Source organism: Dermacentor variabilis, chromosome 9 (genome assembly GCF_050947875.1).
Source record: "Dermacentor variabilis isolate Ectoservices chromosome 9, ASM5094787v1, whole genome shotgun sequence".
Lineage (NCBI taxonomy): Eukaryota > Metazoa > Arthropoda > Arachnida > Ixodida > Ixodidae > Dermacentor > Dermacentor variabilis.
In genome coordinates this window covers 11,834,098-11,841,825 of record NC_134576.1, presented here as the reverse complement: position 1 = coordinate 11,841,825, position 7,728 = coordinate 11,834,098, and the positions used below count along the sequence as shown (strand labels likewise).

The 7,728-nt window shown below is 44.2% G+C and overlaps 1 pseudogene; it reads right to left on the bottom strand.

The window, feature by feature from the left end:
* Nucleotides 1-2,388: 2,388 nt before the first annotated feature.
* On the bottom strand, nt 2,389-6,903 carry LOC142557954 (uncharacterized; annotated as a pseudogene).
* Nucleotides 6,904-7,728: the final 825 nt, after the last annotated feature.

Here is a 7,728-nt window from a genome sequence, read left to right as displayed (position 1 = left end):
CAAAGCAAAAATGCACAAAACAAAAAATGCACAAACACAAATGCACAAAAGCAAAAAAGTTTCTTCACATGCACAGGACTCTTCAGTAAGCATAAATGATTGCTGTGCAGCCTCTAAAGTACCGCTACTTAGGTACCGTAGCCTGGTCTGCTATTTGTGCAAGATCTCACGTTTTATGTCTATCCTGTGTTATTGGAGGTGAAAATTTACTCTACTACGGCTGAAATTTTATGTTTTATTGGTGTTTTGAAATATTAGAATAATATTCGCATTTACATACAATGACTATTCAAAGACCAAATCGAATAGGACACTATTCCATTTTCGAGTGTTTGCACACAAGTTTCGAGTATTTCCACACCACTAAAAATATATAACTCCTAAATTGGAGAGGCATACTTATCCCCAAAATGTGATCCTGAACGGGCTAAACAAGAGCGACAGGAAAGCCCATTCATCTTTTTGATAAATTTAAGCCCATAATCTACTTATCAATGGTTCATAATAGCCCTGTAAACAGGCAAGTGAAGTAAGGAAGCAGGAAACAATTCCAATAATTTCAGAATGGGAGTAGTGGCCATATCCTATGGTCTGTAAGAAGCTTTATACAGTAGTCGCCAAGGGCCTATTCTCAATTTATTGAAGTATATGGGGAAAAGCCACACAAATATTTTTTTCATATTTTAGAATACAAAGTGATAAAGTACATGTTAATAAATACGAGCCCTATGTTAGGTGCTTAGATTGAGTAAGCGTCGACTAAACATAGTACGGTTGACAGTGATGCTGGCAACTCTGTTCCTGCTGTTTCTTTGTTTAAAACAACCAAAAGAAAATTGCCATACAACTCATGTTCCTTCTGCTGAAAGGCTGCTATCTGGCATCACATGGACCTCCTTCAAGATAGGAGCAACTTTAATTCACTGTGGTCTGTTAAATTGCTGAAACCATAGTTTCACATCCCAGAACCTGGAGAGCTGTGTTGATTGCTGAAATTTGGTGAACATACTGCTCCCCTCGATCTGAGCAGTAACCACTCTTGAGCATAGCTTCTCCGCAATTCGTGTATTAGAATAACGCTTTCAGGCTACTGAAACATGTCCTCCATGCCACTATATTTGTAGCGTGCTTCACAGACAACTATCCAATGCAATGACAGCCAAGTAGCACTGCTAATGCGCAAATGCAGCTCATTTCATCTGGTGGAGCCGGCAAAAACTGGCAATGAAGGCAACTTCTAAATCTCAGAAGCATTTGAGCGTGGTGGCATTAGGCACTTAAGATCATATTAACAGTCATTGCAAATGGTAGGCTATTGTAGCACACAACTGCACACATGGGCTACTTGAAAGTCGCTTGTTATGCCAATGGCAAGTTGCTAATTTTAGAAAACAATGTGAATGTAAAAATGCAACTGGAAAGGATATATGGTACTTGCCTGTAAGAGCGTGGAACCTGGTGGGGTCAAAAGCCTCTTTTGCCCCTTGGTGTTCAAAGAACAAATGGCCCATGAGCTCCTCCTCTGTGAACATATAATGGAGCAAGGCCCTTGCAAACTTTCCTGGTCCACCATGGCAGGCCATGGTAAGCTGTGTCAGGATATCCTTCTCAATGTGCCCTCCTCCAGCTTTTGTGAACCTGCATGTTAAAGTAAATGTTAGCAAAGCAGTTTTAAGCCTTTCAAGCACATTTACACAGCAGCGCTAGTGCAAATAAATACAAAAGTACCTGTTGCAAATCTAGAATGCTAAACCTGACTTCTTACTAGCTTCTTATGCTGTCTGGATGCCGCGTGTCTTCAGAAAAAGAATCCAGCACAAACAAGAAAAATAATAACTAAACCAAAGCAACCAAAACATCTAGTATTATTTATTGTGATTACCATTCTCAGGATACTTGATATTTTCAGGTGTTTGTCTCTATTTGCCCCCCGATTTGTGGCAATGCGTAGCCCATGGTCTAATGGGTAGAGATTGCGCTGCTATTTTGAGCGAAGTGGGTTCATAATCAACCGTCAGAACCACCGCTACTAGATACTTTTCAGTTGCAAAACTCCGCTTGGGAGCGGCGCGACAACATGACCCTCTGCGTCTCCACTCGCGAGGTGACGCTGCCGCCACGGTTGGCCCGGTTGGCTACGGAAGCTTACCAGGGCAGCAGTGCGCTGTCGACTCAATGCCAGGGTTTTTTTTTCTGGTCTCCGTGGCGCTAAGTATTAGAAGAATAGCCTTTTTACATTGTGCACTCTGTAAAAAGCAGCTAATAGGTGAATGAAGAGTACAGTGAGGCTTTTCGTTTGTGGCATGTTGTTTTATGTACACATGAAAAAAAAAGAACAGGGAGCGGTACAACGCCGGATTGATGAATCTAAACGTGCTGCATCGATATTCACAAAAGACGCGCTTTCTTGGTGGCTACAGCTACCTTGTGGCTGCTTTCTAGTTGACAGTTAATATCTCTGGAGTAAAAATGCGTCCGCATAACAATGAAGAAATTCAGTACATCGCACGTGAGCGCGAACATATGCTCTGCACAACCAAGAAGAGGGAAACAGCACCCCTCTAGGTGATCTAAAACTTTCCAAAATATCTCTCCGCAAAGGCCTGCCTCATCCAGGGAAGCTGACACACTTTTGTTAGCAGTCTTCATAAAGCCCAGCATCTTTGGCGTCGGGTGCTTCAAGGAACCTTGCTTGAGACTTCTGTACTCAGTTAAGTAACTGTCGGAGCCAACTGCTGAGATTTCAGAGCTTATGTCCGCTATGCATAGATCACATGGTGTGCTCTTTCTGACTTTATGAATAACATATCCACACAGATAATAAACAACATTGTCCTCTATGTTTCCTCGAGCATAAGTGTGCTCATTTCAAGCGTATTCTGGTGACCTGCTTGACTCCAGGCAACTTATCACCGTCGCCTCAATGGCACTGCGAAGACTACTTTGTTTTGACTTGCAGGCTCCTCTGGTCTGCTTGAATGTGTCGTTGACAGCGACGAGAACAGGGCTTGGCACACCTTCCACATTCCTACGTAGCACTGCTTTAACAGGTGTATAGAGGCTTAGAAGGTGGAATATCTGCGTGAAGTTGATTATAGTTGGATGGGACTCATCTCCACCGAAGGAACGCACCAGTCCAAAGCGTCGCTGAAAAACATCGAGTGAGTGAATTTTCTAGCAAATAGTGCAATGTCACTGCAGTCACAACAAATGTCAACAGTGTGCCTTCCGTCCAGTGGATCTTGATTTAACTTGGCTGTCAAAACATAGAGCGCACCTTGACGCAGCAGATCATCGACAATATCTAAAGCCGACATCAGAGTTACTCGCAGCGACTCTGTCGTTTGTTGTGATGCAAAAGTCTTCAGGTTCTTTTGAATTGCATTCTGCTCTGTCAAGTTTAGCAGTTTCAAAAAAATCTTTGATGACCTGAAATGAATAGCGTAACAAATTTGTAGCCCTTAGGAAATGCACAAAAAGTTCAAAGGCGGTGGTCTGGTACACTATTTTGTCGTAGATATGCTCGCAAGTTTTTAAGAACACAAACAAAAAAGAGGAGTAAAAACAAAGTGATAGTTAGGAGGGGTGCTGCACCCTCCCTAGCTATCACTATGCCTATTTCTCGAGGTTTTTCTTGTTTCATTGCTGTTCGCGGGCATTGTATGACGCAACAATGTAATAACTCGCCCAACAAGCCACCCATATGACGCATTACCTGTATTTCCTTCGAGTGGCGCCTGATTCTTCTGGCTGGCAGCTTTGTGCTCAGTGCATCAAACAAGTCATTCAGCATCATGGTGAAAGCCTCTGTGCCTTCCGAGTCTTCCATGCCTGCTGCCTCAGCTTCTCGGTACACTCTAATACCAATGCCCATTCCACGGCTAAACAGCTGTTAAGAAAGGACATCTCAGTTAGTCTTATGAAAGGAAGCAATGGTATTTACCGACCTATTTATGTGAAAAATGCATCTTCTAAGTGATAAAGACCTGTATAGCTAGTCTGACGCTCTGCTTACGAAGATTGCCAGGGGCAACGTGGGCTTTTGTCAGCTTTGAGACTACTCGCACGTATTTATCCTTTTCTGCTTAATAGAGTGCACTGTAATGTTTAAAGTTGAATTGATGATGACTGGCCTGAAAGAAAACAAACAAAACGTTAAAACTCAAAACAATCACTACGGTGTTCTTTTTTACCATTCCATAGTTGTGCTTCTGTAGATGATTCCTGATGCACTTCATGATATGGGGAACATCACAGACGAAGATATCTTTTGGAAAAGATCCCAAGGGTTCTCAATGTAGTGACGTGCCGAATGTAACTTTCCAGACAGCCCGAAATGCTAACCAGGACGATTATCTCAATCTGCAACGTTATCTAGATAGGGTATTTGAATGGTGCAGTCAATGGCTCATCACACTTAATACAACTAAATGTAAAAGTATGCAGGTTTCTCGCCACAGCACTAATCATTGTTCGCGTACTTACTGCCTCAATAATATTCCATTACCATTGTTGACAGCTGTAAATACTTTGGTGTTCATATTTATTCTAATCTATCGTGGAGTACGCATGTAGAATATGTAACTAACAACGCCAATTGCATGCTTGGTTATCTGCGTCGAAACTTGTTTGATGCCCAATCGTCCCTGATGTTAACACTTTACGAAACCTTGGTACGTTCTAAATTAGAGTACGCATGCGCCATATGGGATCCTACTCAAATTACACTCATTCAAACTCTTGAGACCATTCAGAATCGCGGAGCACGTTTCATCTTGTCGAATTATTCACGTTACTCCGGTGTCACATCTATGAAAAAAACCCTAAACTTGCCTGACCTTTCGTTGCGTCGAAAGTCATCTCGACTTAGCCTTTTTCATAAAATCTATTATTAAAACAACGAGATGAAGGACGTTCTGTTTCATCGACCTCATTACATATCTTCAAGGACCGATCATGGCTTCAAGGTGGGTCTACCTTCTTGTCGCACAAAATTGTGTAATGACTCTTTTGTTCCTAGAACAAGTGTCGCATGGAACCACCTTCCCTCCACAATCGCCAGCATAACTGATGACCACAAGGTCAAGATCGTTTTACAAGACGCCTTGTAATATTTTTTTGTTTGCTACACGCCTTGCCATTTCTTCCCCACTCCTTTCTGTAGTGCTTATGGGCCTTGAAAGTATTTTAAATAAATAAAATGATTCCACATTGACTTATTGTTGCCGGCCCCGTCACTGGTTACAGCAAGCACCGAGGCATTGTTCTTGCGAAACTCAAGGATGGCGCTCAGTACAAGCTCCGAAAGGATCCTTCCAGGCGCTGCTCCTCTTGTTGCGAAGCTTGCTATCGGCTGCACCCAGCTCTCGAAGAGTGGCCCGAACATGAGAACTAGTGCATGATCTGCGAGTTGATTTGGGTTTTTGGTTTTCAGGTCACCGTAGTCAACAAAACCATCCATTCTGCAGGAAGCTTTGTTAAATGCAACAACCTGCTTCAGTTTGATTTCATCAAGCAGTAACACACCATACTGTTTAAGCTGATCCTTGTCGTGGAAGTGTAGCTTAATACTCCTCAAGGCAACTTCATTGAAGCCGCACCTGCAAGGGATGCCACTGATTATTTGTTGCAAGCGTGTCTTGGAAGGAAGCGGCAACAGTTCCATGTCAGAAATAAGGGTGTATGCTTTTGGACTTGATATCCGTAGCAAAAGGCAGGTCATTAGCCGCTCATTGTCGTATCGCCCCCTTTTTTGGCCCGAGTCCTTGATGCCATCAAAGCTGTCTTAAACAAGAGCTGCTGCTTTGCCGGGAGAACGTGGAGGGCACTGTCGATCTTCGCTTCAGTGATATTGCGAAAGGAGCTCTTCACGACCGCAAGCTCATGTTTCAGTTTTTCTCTTCTAAGTGTTGCCCGTATTGCTTTGCGACGCAATGGTTTCAAACAGATAATTCTTTGCCTTGGTTTTCGGTGATGACGCTTTTTCATACGGTCCATGAAGAGTTTACTTAGCATCTTACATTCTGGGCAGGTGGTGTTTAAGCTTATGACAGTACATGTCTTCCGTCTCCACGTATCGCCGCCTTTCGTGGCAACCGTTGATGACTCGATTTCTGGACAGAGCTCGGCGGGGATACGTTCGCACGGTTTTATTTGGTCTGTGTAGCTGAGCAGATATTTGAAGTCACGAAGTGAAGTGCTTTGGACGGACGCATTTGTGGCATAAATGGGTGACGGTACAAGTAGGCCGTTCGCACTAAGTGTTAGCTCAAGCTCGCTTGATATTGTCACGTCTTTTTCAATGCGAGGAATAGCATTTTCCAGTACAAGTTTGAACAGCACAACCGTATCGCCAACTGCTTCCGTCGACCAGCCTTCCACGCGTTCGCCCGCTTTAGCGATGGTCGAAAGCTCGTCGAAGAGCGATGCAGGGCTTTCGATGGCAACCGCGTCGTCCATGGAGCACACTCGTTCACCATTGTCAGAATCATTGGGCACTGCGTGTTCATGTTCGCCTCCATTTTGTTTCTTGCGGCGCTTAACTTCACGAGCTGGTCTCACCGCGGGTAGCTTGCGCTTCTTTGAGGGCTTTGATAAATATTTCGGGCAATTCGGAAAGAGACATGGTACAGCGCCTTCCTTTAACGCCCACTCATCCTGAGGTATGGTGACCACTTCACCATTTATGTTGTGCACGAAATCTTCAACGATGTCTGCTGGCTGGAAGTGTACGTCACACACCACAAAAGAGCTAGAAAGTTCTTTGTCGACCCTCGGAATGGCACGCTGCCATTCGCGAAGGCGGGGATGAGTCTTCGGCGGCCTGAAAGAATGTCTCTTCTCGTTTGAAGATTGCACTGAGTCGTAGCCACTCCTGTAGCGAGTCACAAAACACCGAGGCATGCTTGCTCACAAAGGGAGCAGTTTTTTCCTAGAACGCAAATAAGAAACACGACCAAAACGTGGCACGCTGCCGCACGCGTCGGCTTCACTGTCCGCTCGCACAAACGTTGCTCGCACCGCACGCCTTCGGGCGGACAGTGTCGCGCGCGCCGCGCCGCGGGCGCGACAGAAGAGGCCCAAGTGCCGCGAACGGAGTTTGGCAACTGAAAATAATCTAGTAAGGTTGCGTCAAGAAGAGTTCTATAGAGTTTCATACAGCACCAGTGGCACCCACAATGATAATGAAAGAAAGAATCGTCTAGAGGAATTAGAAATCCCTCAAGTAACGCCGGAAGAAGTAAGGAAAGCCTTGGGAGCTATGCAAAGGGGGAATGCCGCCGGGGAGGATCAGGTAACAGCAGATTTGTTGAAGGATGGTGGTTCGATTGTTCTAGAGAAACTGGCCACCCTGTATACGCAATGCCTCATGACCTCGAGCGTACCGGAATCTTGAAAAAACGCCAACTGAATCCTAATCCATAAGAAAGGCGACGCCAAAAACTTGAAAAATTATAGACCAATCAGCTTACTATCCGTTGCCTACAAAGTATTTACTAAGGTAATCGCAAATAGAATCAGGAAAACCTTAGACTTCTGTCAAGCGAAGGACCAGGCAGGATTCCGTAAAGGCTACTAAACAATATATCATATTCACACTATCAATCAGGTGATAGAGAAATGTACGGAATATAACCAACCCTTATATATAGCTTGCATTGATTATGAGAAAGCGTTTGATTCTGTCGAAACCTCAGCCGTCATGGAGGCATTACGGAATCAGGGTGT